This window comes from Callorhinus ursinus, unplaced genomic scaffold (assembly GCF_003265705.2).
Source record: "Callorhinus ursinus isolate GAN/ISIS: 27379988/994484 unplaced genomic scaffold, GSC_fseal_2.0 scaffold82, whole genome shotgun sequence".
NCBI lineage: Eukaryota > Metazoa > Chordata > Mammalia > Carnivora > Otariidae > Callorhinus > Callorhinus ursinus.
In genome coordinates, this window is record NW_027397144.1 from 3,465,488 (window position 1) to 3,478,589 (window position 13,102).

Sequence of the window (13,102 nt, forward strand, 5' to 3'; positions counted from 1 at the left end):
TCCATCCATCCATCCATCCATCCATCCATACCTCCTAGATTTTTCACCTCACTGACAGACAGCTGTCTTTGCTACTGTGGACTTCAATGAACAGTCTGTTCATTGTCTTATGCTGATTCCTACCCCTGACATCCTAGCCCTAGACTCAGGTTGGAAATGCTGTTCTTTCTGCTTCCTCCTGGCACATCTCAGCCAGGCTGTGATGTTTAATAAAGCTTTACTGAGGTCAAAGGTAACGTGATCCTATTAAATCTAAGTCAGATCCTGTTCCTCCTCTGCTGAGAGCCCTCATGACTCCCACTTCACTTATTTATTTTGACTCCCACTTCACTTAAAATAAAAGCCAAAGTTCTCACCATAGCCCATAAGTCCCTATGTGATCTTCCCTTGTCACCTCCTTGCCCTCATCCCCTCCCAGTCTCCCCCACCCTGCCCTCTGCTCTCTCTGCCTCAGCCACACCAGTTCCTTGCCTTTCCTTGAACATGCCAGGCACACTCCTGCCTCGGCTTTTGTACTTGTTGTTCCCTAAATGCTTTCTACATAATGTTGTTCTTCCTAAATGTTTTCCTCCAGATTCCTGCACGTAATTACATGGCTCCCTGGCTAACTTCAAGTCATTGTTTAAGTGTCCACTTGTTGGTTAGGCCTCCCTTGACCCCCCGTCTAAAATCTCTCTCTCTCTGTCTCCTTCTTCCTTTCTCCTTCCTTCCCTCTCTCTCTCTCTCAATCTTTCTCATACACACATCCTCCATCCACTTTGCTTAGTTATTTCTGTTCATTGTACCCACCACCTTCTAATACACAAAACAATTTGCTTATCTACTTCATTTATTTTGTTTGCTGTCTCTCTGCCCTACTGGAATGACTGCTCTACAGGACAAGGAATTTGGTTTGGTTTATTCATTGCTGTAGTCCCTGTACCTCACACAGCAACTGGCACACAGTAGATGCTCAATAAATATTGATTTAATGAACGAATGGACACAAAGATCTGGCTGGAGGGCAGTTATCAGCCACTTTCCAAAGTGGCTACCCTTGGTGACTTCAAGTTCTTGACTCTCTTGACTAGCTCTTTAGAGGTCTCCTGGTGGTGGAGGGCCAGCAGCTTGGCTCTCAACAATGGGAATCTCCAGGTATCTATATACCTCAGAGTCCAGAGTCAACCTCTGTCCTAACCCCAGAGAGCACTGATCTATTCTAGGCACAAGGGATAAAATAGTGAACAAAACAGACAAAAAACCCCCATTCTCATAAAGTCTTTTTTTTGCACATGATGTTCCCTCTACCTGGAGTTCTCTTTCTCCTTCTAATGCCAGTCCCCCTCCTAGCTCCTCAAGCCCAGAAGCATTACCTCCCAGAAAACCTTCACAGTAGTCCTAAAGTTAGTCTATACTAATTGATAGAAAATTCTTCACAGTGCAGCTGTCTTAGGCCAGTTGCCTGTAAGGAGATCCCGAGGTAGGAATTGGGATACACATTTTGTGTTGGGGGGAGAATTGGGGTCAGATGCACATAATTTGTTGGGGGAGAGTAGGGGCTGGGATGCACATGAGTTTTTGGAGGAGTGGGCTCTTGGGAGAAGGGTACTAAGGAAATATGATAGGCAGGGGAAGGAGCTAAATAAGGAGGTGGTCTCAGCAGGAGTCTAGCCTCAGCTTAATTCCTTAGGGGAGTTCTGGAGTGTGCACTGTGGAGTTGGTCTATCTGGAGGCAAGGCCTTTTATCCCCTGGGTCAATCACTGGCTGTGGTCTGCCCCTTGGGGTGGGGTTGGGATAGGACCTGGCAGGCACAGTGATGGATGGGATCTAGGCAGAGCACCAGGAGTACCCACTACCGTGCTCAAAACTTTCTCTGTATGAACGTCACTTTCTCTTTATTTTAAAGTGCTCAAAATGACAGTGATTTCCCATGCACCGCATAGCATCATCACATGATAAAACTGAAAGTGAGCAGCTTCCACATGATTCTTTAAAATTTTTTTTTTTTTTTGCTTTTGAGTGCAGTTCACACATAATGTTACATTAGTTTCAGGGGTGTACAACATAGTGATTGAACAAGTTTATACATTGGTCACATGATTCTTAATTCTTTAAAGTCTCAAGGATTATGATGGCAGTTTGTCAGTCAGGCTTAATTCATGCAAGCGTTGGTGTAGATCCAACAGATTATGTTGGATTATATCAGGTTGATATCTGACTGCAGCTCAACCTTTATTTTTGTTCAACCCCTTCTTCTGCCTTATCTTGCTTTCCTTATTCTCTCTCTCCTGAGAGCAGTCCCCAGTAAATCACAAGCCTAGGGAGCCTGACCTAACATAATCCCTCCAATCTTCTGTAGATAGAGAAGATGCCATTGGTGCCTCACCCAGATCCTGTTTCCTGGCTTCTTCCATAAAACCATTTCCATGAGAGTGTAATTTGTTTGTTTGTTTGTTTGTTTATTTAAAGGTTTTATTTGTTTACTTGAGAGAGAGAGAGAGAGAGAGGGCGAGTGAGCGTGCATGGGGGGAGGGGTAGAGGGAGAGGGAGAGAAGCAGACTCCCTGCTGAGCACGGAGCCCGACATGGGGCTCCATCCCAGGACCCCTAGATCATGACCTGAGCCAAAAGCAAGAGTTGGCCACTCATCTGGCTGAGCCACCCAGGCACCTGTAAAGTGTATTTTTTTAAAAAAAACAAATATTGTTAATTCCATGGATGGATTTCTTTCCCCTAAAGAACAAATGGATTTTTCTTTACGTCCCCATACCCCAGCTTTTTCAAGTTGGTTGTTATCACTCATATCTGCCTCTTCCTCCAGAGAATTGCCTTCAATTGAACTGAAACTGCTCTGGAAAGTTATGACCCTCATCCCTAGGGGGCTTCTTGCAGCCAACGTTGATCTGAGACGGGAGTACAAAAGCTCAGCCCCTTGTCTCTAAGTGGGGACACCTGTGGGGTGGTGCTCATGCTCCAGGGCTCCGCATGGGGTCAGGTTGATATTTGACTGTAGCTCAACCTTTATCTTTGTTCAACCCCTTCTTCTGCCTTATCTTGCTTTCCTTATTCTCTCTCTCCTGAGAGCAGTCCCCAGTAAATCACAAGCCTAGGGAGCCTGACCTAACATAATCCCTCCTTTATTTGGTTATGTCATCAAAATAAAGTAGGAAAAAATAATTCAAGTTTCCGAACTCTTTCTGATTTTGTTCTGAAATAAGATTTAAAAATAATATTATGCCAAGGCACAAACAAGATCCCTTAGCAATATAATTTTATTGACAATGATGATGATGATGAAGATGGTTAAATATCCTATTTGGACCTAGATAGAGAACTTAGTCTTTACATCATACCGCCACCTTCCGGGAAAACTAAGGAATAAGAAATTCAGTGCTTCAATGCTTCAAATGCTTGGTGTATAAAGCAGGATTGAAAATGATTTAAACCTTTAGGGTATAAGGAGCCGAGGCAAATCCTACAAAGATATTCATTATCCAGTCTGTTTTATATTACCTTGAATATACTATTATATTCTTTTTTAAAGTTAGTTTCAGAAATGTACTGTTATATTCTTTTTTTAAAATTTTATTTTATTACGTTATGTTAGTCACCATACAATACATCATTAGTTTTTGATGTGGTGATCCACAATTCATTGTTGTGGAACACCCAGTGCTCCATGCAGTACGTGCCCTCCTTAATACCCATCACCGGGCTAACCCATCCCCCCAAACTTCTCCCCTCTAGAACCCTGTTTGTTTCTCAGAGTCCATAGTCTCTTATGGTTCATCTCTCCCTCCGGTTCCCCTCTTCATTTTTCCCTTCCTTCTCCTAATGTCCTCCCTGCTATTCCTTATGTTCCACAAATAAGTGAAACCATATGATATATTCTTATTGCACTTGGGAATTCAGGTCCAAAGATACTTATTGAATTAATAAGCTAAATTTAGTTAATAGGTGCATGGAACCTGGTTTTCACATTTATTTATCCACGATCCTTCCATCATCCATCCATCCACTCATCCATCCATCCAACAAATGTTTAAGATATACCTTCTCTGTGTTTGGTGATTTCATGTCAGACCGAGTAATTTTACTCAATCTTAATTTTCTCACATTTAAAATCTTGCCGATCCATTTACTCTTCAGGGAAAAAATATACATCCATGGCATTAACAAAATTTGATTTTCTTCCTTTATTTGTTAAAAAATATATGTTTATGGAAACAGTTCTAGGGAATAAAATCAGAGAGTTGGTGCAGGGCAAGTTTGGGAATAGATAAATGCTATGGGAGAAAAATAGGATGTTGCTGCCTAATTAACTCATAACACTGGCATATTTTGAGTAGCTATTGTTGAATATATTGTGAAATTATTTCTGCATCATTCGGTATTGTTTTACCACTTCAATTTTAATGACTTCACCATATTGCACTATATGGAAGTACTTATTCAGTCCCTTACTGATGCACATGTAGACTGCTTCCAGTTTTATCTTATAGCAAAAAATGCTGCAATGAACAGCCTTATGTGTTTTGACACTGAGATCCTGTGTAAATATTTCTACAGGATAATTCACTGGAACTGGGTCGAAGGGTAAACATATTTGAAATTCTGATTAGTCTGTCCCAGTGGTGCTTTAATAAGTTTTATGATTTATAGTCCCTCCTGCTTTGATGGCCTCTTCTTCACCTCTTTGCTGAAGGAGGGATTCCTGCCTGCCATTTGCGGGGACAGTCGAACACATGACATCTGACACCAGACAGATGGGATCCACAGCAGTTTATTCGCCGCATATATTCATAGTCCAGGGAAGGAGGATGCCACATGCCACATGGGGCCCCATAGAGTTGCACTTGGGAACAGAGTGAATAGCCAGGAGTTGTGGGAGGCAGGCTTTGTAGTAACAAGAGGAAGAGGTGCCTCCTGGTTCCCCCCACCCCATCCCAACGGGAAGATGTAGTTGGCTTGTCTGCATCATTCTGCAGGCTGGCAGAGCACCGAAGCCTGATACTCAGGAATTAGCAGCAATTGCATCTGGTCCCCATGATAAGGAGGGTTGTTTGGATAGCAGATCTTTTCCGTGGGAGCAGATTGGGGAGGCAAACTCATGGTTAGGTCATTCAAGGCCATCCCAGTTTCCCCCAGATTTTAAGGCAACACGTAATACTGGACCTTAATTTTAGTACAGTATTCCACTCTTTTTTTAAAAAAATATTTTATTTATTTATTTGACAGAGAGAGACACAGCGAGAGAGGGAACACAAGCAGGGGGGAGTGGGAGAGGGAGAAGCAGGCTTCCCGCTGACCAGGGAGCCCGACGTGGGGTTCGATCCCAGGACTCTGGGATCATGACCTGAGCCGAAGGCAGTCGCTTCACCAACTGAGCCACCCAGGTGCCCCTACAGTATTCCACTCTTATCTGTGGTTTCGCTTTCCATGGTTTCAGTTGCCCATGGTCTGGAAGAGTCATCAGAAGATCAATAATAGCCTCATGCTACATTGCAATGCCTGTGTCATCTACCTCATTTCACCTCATCACGTAGGCATTTTGTCATCTCACATCATCACAAGAAGAATAAGGGTGAGTATGGTACAACAAGATATTTTGAGAGAGAGACCACATTCACATAACTTTCATTACGGTATACTGTTGTAACTGTTCTATTTTATTATTAGTTATTGTTGCTCACCTCTTACTGTGCCTGATTTACAAATGAAACTTTATCATAGGTATGTATGTATAGGAAGAAACATAGTATGTATAGGGTTCGGTACTGTCTGTGGGTTCAGGCTTCCACTGGGCGTCTTGGACCTATCTTGTGCAGATAAGAAGGGACTACTGTAATATAGTCAAGTCTAAATAAGAAAACAATAAATAATGCAAAAGCTCACCTTCTAGAAACAACCAGGGTTGATGCCGATGGGCAGCCTCCCATCATCTATCCCTGTCTGCATATATGCAGAGAGAAGAAGGGCAGACCGGATCAGCTGTAGAGAATATTTGTCTTTCTTTGAGTGCTTAGCTCCTCTTATCACTGTCTGTGATAAGTGCTTCTCACTCTAGAAGTCAGATCCTGCCTTTCCTTCCTCTCCTGTAGCAAAGGTCTAGGCTCCACCAAACAGATGCAACCTCACCTGGATCCCAATCCAGCAGTGCAGAGAGCAAGGGTAGAAGCAGGCACACAAGATTTCCCAGGGATGCCATTGCTAGACAATCAAGAGTTAGCATCCAGCACCCAGGGTTGGCCACATCCGCTTACAGGCTGTGGTGTCTGTGCATGTGGGAAATTGCCTTAATGCCGAGACAGCCTCCAGTTGCATCACTGGGCAAGCCACATTGGAGGTCACAGAATGGAAAGGCTCACGGACCAAACTGAAAAGCTTAAATCACATGATTTACTAAATAATTTAAAACACACAGTGAGAGGAGGGCCTGGGTGGCTCATTTGGTTAAGCATCCGACTCCTGATTTTGGCTCAGGTCATGATCTCAGGGTTGTGAGATGGAGCCCTGCATCACATCCAGTGTGGAGCCTGCTTAAAATTCTCTCTCCCTCTGCCCCCACCCTGCTTGCTCTTGTACACACACACACACACACACACACACACACACACACACACACACTCAAAACAAAAACACAGTGAGAAATAAGAGGAGAGATGGAGTAAATTAGCACACTTAGAGTCTGATTAGACAGATCAAGCTGACTCATAGGATATAGAATGTTTGTAGGTCTTATCTCTTTCCCTCCATGTCATGCTTCCCTGCTGCCAATGTGATTGTGAAGACAGAGCTGAGGTTTGAGCGAGTGGTCCCCAGACAGAAGAATCAAAAAGACATACACTCACTCTACTGGAGAGATGCAGGGGACAATACACCTCACCACAACCATAGCTTGCCAAGTAGCCTGCTGAGTGGCCATGGTGTTTTCTGGGCACAAGACATGTGGGTCCAAATTGGTGTTACTGATGGGTGGCTGAATGAAGACCGAATGAACACTGAATGCTTTGTATGCTTTGTATATATGCAGTGAATCAGAATATCACTTTCCATGTCTAACACATACACAATCTGCTTACTCAATTTTATTTAACGTATCTTATGAATTTTACCTATGTCTTGTAAGCTAGTAACCTATCTACACTTAACACATCTGATAAGTTTCATGTGTCCCATTTGTATTCTTGATTTCTATAGCAGATAGAGTCTCAAACAGTACCCAGAGTATCACAATGCCCGGCAGTGCTGACAGGGTTTTCTCTACATTATTTCTGAAGTTTCATTTGGGGCCCTACTCCTGTTTATATAAACTCCTGGAGTCTCTGAGCTATTCATATCCATTAATAAATTCGTGGTTAGCATGAAGTATTTGGGGTGGGTTTCTATTTTTTTTGAACTAAGATCCCTCGCTGAAATAGAAAGTAGTACCAGGAGTGGTTGCAGAACACAGATCCTCAATGAAATGGTCATCAGGGATTGGTCAGTGGGGTCTGGTGAGGGCTCTACAGGCAGTGAAAATCCCATTAGTGTTAAAGGGTGGGGTGCCAGTCGCTGTGAAAGTTAAATAATGACCTCTCATCATCTGGAAGGAGTGGTCACTGAAAGCTTGGGGAAAGTGGCCACTGGCATTGAAGAGCAAGAAGCAGGTGACGAATTTGAGGACTGCTGGGTCAGTTGGTTCCTTCTCTATGTAACAGGGAGCTTAAAAGCATGGCAAGCTCAAAGTCATAAAATATTTACTCAAGCCACTGTCAGGGAATCAGAGCCTTTGTATTACTTCACTAAAATAATCTCTTATTTCTTTTTTTAAATTTTATTTTATTATGTTATGTTATTCAACATACATCATTTGTTTTTTTAATTTAATTTTATTATGTTATGTTAATCACCATACATCATTAGTTTTTGATGTAGTGTTCCATGATTCATTATTTGCATATAACACCCAGTGCTCCATGCAGTGTGTGCCCTCTTTAATACCCATCACCAGGCTCACCCATCCCCCCACCCACTTCCCCTCTAGAACCCTCAGTTTGTTTCTCAGAGTCCATAGTCTCTCATGGTTTGTGTCCCCCTCCAATTTCCCACCCTTCATTTTTCCCTTCCTACTATCTTCTTCTTCTTCTTCTTTTTTTTAAAAAAAACATATAATGTCTTATTTGTTTCAGAGGTACAGGTCTGTGATTCATCAGTCTTGCACAATTCACAGCGCTCACCATAGCACATACCCTCCCCAATGTCTATCATCCAACCACCCCATCCCTCCCACCCCCACCCCTCCAGCAACCCTCAGTTTGTTTCTTGAGATTAAGAATTCCTCATATCAGTGAGATCATATGATACATGTCTTTCTCTGATTGACTTATTTCGCTTAGCATAATACCCTCTAGTTCCATCCACGTTGTTGCAAATGTCAAGATTTCAAGTTTTTTTGATGGCAGCATAATATTCCATTGTGTATATATACCACCTCTTCTTTATCCATTCAACTGTTGATGGACATCTTGGCTCTTCCCACAGTTTGATTATTGTGGACATTGCTGCTATAAACACTGAGGAGCATGTACCCCTTCGGATCACTACATTTGGATCTTTGGGGTAAATACCCAGTAGTGCAATTGCTGTGTCATATGGTAGCTCTATTTTCAACTTTTTGAGGAACCTCCATACTGTTTTCCAGAGTGGCTGTACCAGCTTGCATTCCCACCAACAGTGTAGGAGGGGTTCCCCTTTCTCCGCATCCTCTCCAACATCTGTTGTTTCCTGACTTGTTAATTTTAACCATTCTGTCTGGTGTGAGGTGGTACCTCATTGAGGTTTTGATTTGGATTTCCCTGATGCCAAGCGATGTTGAGCACTTTTTCATGTGTCTGTTGGACATTTGGATGTCTTCTTTGGAAAAATGTTCATGTCTTCTGGCCATTTCTTGATTGGATTATTTGTTCTTTGGGTGTTAAGTTTGATAAGTTCTTTATAGATTTTGGATACTAGCCCTTTATCTGATATGTCATCTTCTCCAATTCTGTTGGTTGTATTTTGGTTTTATTGACTGTTTCCTTTGCTGTGCAAAAGCTTTTTATCTTGATGAAGTCCCAATAGTTCATTTTTGCCCTTGCTTCCCTTGCCTTTGGCGATGTTTCTAGGAAGAAGTTGCTGCGAGGGGTGGGGGGGTCGAAGAGGTTGCTGCCTGTGTTTTCCTCTAGGATTTTGATGGACTCCTGTCTCACATTTAGGTCTTTCAACCATTTTGAGTCTATTTTTGTGTGTGGTGTAAGGAAATAGTCCACTTTCATTCTTCTGCATGTGGCTGTCCAATTTTCCCAACATCATTTGTTGAAGAGACTGTCTTTTTTCCATTGGACATTCTTTCCTGCTTTGTCAAAGATTAGTTGACCATAGAGTTGAAGGTCCATTTCTGGGCTCTCTATTCTATTCCATTGATCTATGTGTCTGTTTTTGTGCCAGTATCATACTGTCTTGATGATTACAGCTTTGTAATAGAGCTTGAAGTCTGGAATTGTGATGCCACCAGCTTTGCTTTTCTTTTTCAACATTCCTCTGGCTATTCGAGGTCTTTCCTGGTTCCATACAAATTTTAGGATTATTTGTTCCATTTCTTTGAAAAAGGTTGATGGTGTTTTGCTAGGGAATGCATTAAATGTGTAGATTGCACCAGGTACCACTGACATCTTCACAATAATTGTTCTTCCAATCCATGAGCATGGGACGTTTTTCCATTTCTTTGTGTCTTCCTCAGTTTCTTTCATGAGTATTTTATAGTTTTCTGAGTACAGATTCTTTGCCTCTTTGGTTAGATTTATTCCTAGGTACCTTATGATTTTGGGTACATCATTTTTTGTAATGTAGTGATCCACGATTCATTGTTTTCATATAACACCCAGTACTCCATGCAATACTTGCCCTCCTTAATACCCATTACTGGGCTAACCCATAACCCCACCCTCCACCCCTCTAAAACCCTCAGTTTGTTTCTCAGAGTCCATAGTCTCTCATGGTTCATCTCTCCCTCCGATTTCCTCCACTTCATTTTTCCCTTCCTTCTCCTAATGTCCTCTGTGCTATTCCTTATGTTCCACAAATAAGTGAAACCATATGATAATTGACTTTCTCTGCTTGACTTATTTCACTTAGCATCATCTCCTCCAGTCCCATCCATGTTGATGTAAAAGTTGGGTATTCATCCTTTCTGATGGCTGAGTAATATTCCATTGTATATATGGACCACATCTTCTTTATCCATTCATCTGATGAAGGGCTTCTCAGCTCTTTCTACAGTTTGGCTATTGTGGACATTGCTGCTATGAACATTGGGGTGCATATGGCCCTTCTCTTCACTATATCTGTGTCTTTGGGGTAAATACCCAGGAGTGCAATTGCTGGGTCATAGGGTAGCTCTATTTTTAATTTTTTGAGGAACCTCCACACTGTTTTCCAAAGTGGCTGTGCCAACTTGCATTCCTGCCAACAGTGTTAGAGGGTTCTCCTTTCTCCACAACCTCTCCAACATTTGTTGTTTCTTTCCCTGTCCATTTTTGCCATTCTAACTGGTGTAAGGTGGTATCTCAATGTGGTTTTGATTTGAATTTCCCTGATGGCTAATGATGATGAACACCTTTTCGTGTGTCTGTTAGCCATATGTATGTCTTCTTTGGAGAAGTGTCTGTTCATGTCTTCTGGCTATTTTTTGACTTGATCATTTGTTTTTTTGTTTGTTGAGTTTGAGAAGTTCTTTATAGATCTTGGATATGAGTCCTTCATCTGTAGTGTCACTTGCAAACATCTTCTCCCTATCTGTGGGTTGCCTTTTTGTTTTGTTGACTGTTTCCTTTGCTGTGCAGAAGGTTTTTCTCTTGATGAAGTCCCCAAAGTTCATTTTTGCTTTTGTTTTGCTAGCTTTTGATGTATCTTAAAAGAAGTTGCTGTGGGCAATGTCAAAGAGGTTACTGCCTATGTTCTCCTCTAGGATTTTGATGGATTCCTGTCTCACATTGAGGTCTTTCATCCATTTTGAGTTTATCTTTGTGTATGGTGCTAGAGAATGGTCGAGTTTCATTCTTCTGTATATAGCTGTCCAATTTTCCCAGCACCATTGATTGAAGAGACTGTCTTTTTTCCATTGTATGTTTTTTCTTGCTTTGTCAAAGATTATTTGACCGTAGAGTTGAGGGTCCATATCTAGGCTCTCTATTCTGTTCCATTGGTCTATATGTCTGTTTTTGTGCCAGTACCATGCTGTCTTGGTAACCACAGCTTTGTAATACAGCTTGAAATCGGAGAACGTGATGCCCCCAACTTTGTTTTTCTTTTTCAACATTTCCTTGGTGATTCAGGGTCTTTTCTGATTCCATACAAATTTTAGGATTGTTTATTCCAGCACTTTGAAAAATGTCATTGGAATTTTGATCAGGATGGCATTGAAGGTATAGATTGCTATGGGTAGCATAGACATTTTAACAATGTTTATTCTTTCGATCCATGAGCATGGATTTTTTTTTCCCATCTTCTTGTGTCTTCTTCAATTTCTTTCATGAGTGTTCTGTAGTTCCTAGAGTATAGATCCTTTACCTCTTTGGTTAGGTTTATTCCGAGGTATCTTATGGTTTTTGGTGCTATTGTAAATGGAATCGTTTCTCTAATTTCTCTTTCTACAGTTGCATTGTTAGTGTATAAGAAAGCCACTGATTTCTGTGCATTGATTTTGTATCCTGCCACATTACTGAATTGCTGAATGAGTTCTAGTAATTTGGGGGTGGAGTCTTTTGGATTTTCCACATAAAGTGTCATGTGATCTGCGAAGAGTTTGACCTCTTCTTTGCCAATTTGAATACCTTTTATTTCTTTTTGTTGTCTGATTGCTGTTGCTAGGACTTCTAGTACTATGTTGAACAATAGTGGTGAGAATGGGCATCCTTTTCGTGCTCCTGATCTTAAGGGAAAGGCTCTCAGCTTTTTCCCATTGAGGATGATATTCACTGTGGGTTTTTCATAGATAGACTTTATGAACTTGAGGAATGTTCCCCCTATCCCTATACTCTGAACAGAGTTTTAATCAGGAAAGGATGCTGTATTTTGTCAAATGCTTTTTCTGCATCAATTGAAAGGACCATATGATTCTTCTCTCTCCTCTTATTAATGTGTTCTATCACATTGATTGATTTGTGAATGCTGAACCACCCAATCTCTTATTTCTTATAGCCTCAAGTTTGAAATAACTCTAAAACTAACCTGAGAATTTATTTTGCAGATAGCAGAATTACAGCTGCAGAGGCTGCAGATTAATTTGCAACCTCAGGGGATTCCTAGTTTTGACAATGTGAGCAGTAGGTAGATTCCATAGTGTCCAAACTAATTCTGGGAACAAAGAGAACTCTTAAACAGACTTTTAATTTGTATTTTCAACAAGATGAAACCAGAATAGTTGGGGGAAAAGGGAATCTTCAGAGAATAAAGAAGAGCTTTAAGAAATTAAAGTTATGGCAGCCAACATAAAAATTCAATAGAAGGATAAGATATAAAGTGGTGACAATCTGCAAGGAGACCAAAAACATAAAGCTTAAGAAATTTTGGAAAGAAACAACAAAAAACCAAACAGAAAGGAGGCTATTATTCAAGGAAATAATATAAAACAATTTCCTAGAGCTGAAACACATTCGTTTCTATATTAAACAAGCCTACTGAGTAGATCATAGTGAGATTTTGGAACATGTAGAATATAAAGGAATTATTTGTGAATGATGGGAAATAGAGATCTAATAACTTAATCCTTTAGCCAATTGTCCCAACAGCTTCCCTTCCCCATTGACTTGAAATACTAACACATACTGAATGTCCATATATGCCTGAATCTGCTTCTGAGCTGTTTTGTCTTGGATCTATTTGTCTATGTTTGTGACAATAACACAAACATACCCTTAATTTCTAGCCATAACACATTATTTAGTATTCCCAGAATGTGTATTTCCCCTATGCTGCTGTATTCTTGCTTACACGATACCCCATACTTGCAACATTTCCTATAACCATTTCCATGGCTTGATATTCATCCTTCAAAACCCACTTTCAATCATACCAAATTTCTTGATTTTGCCTCATCTCCTTA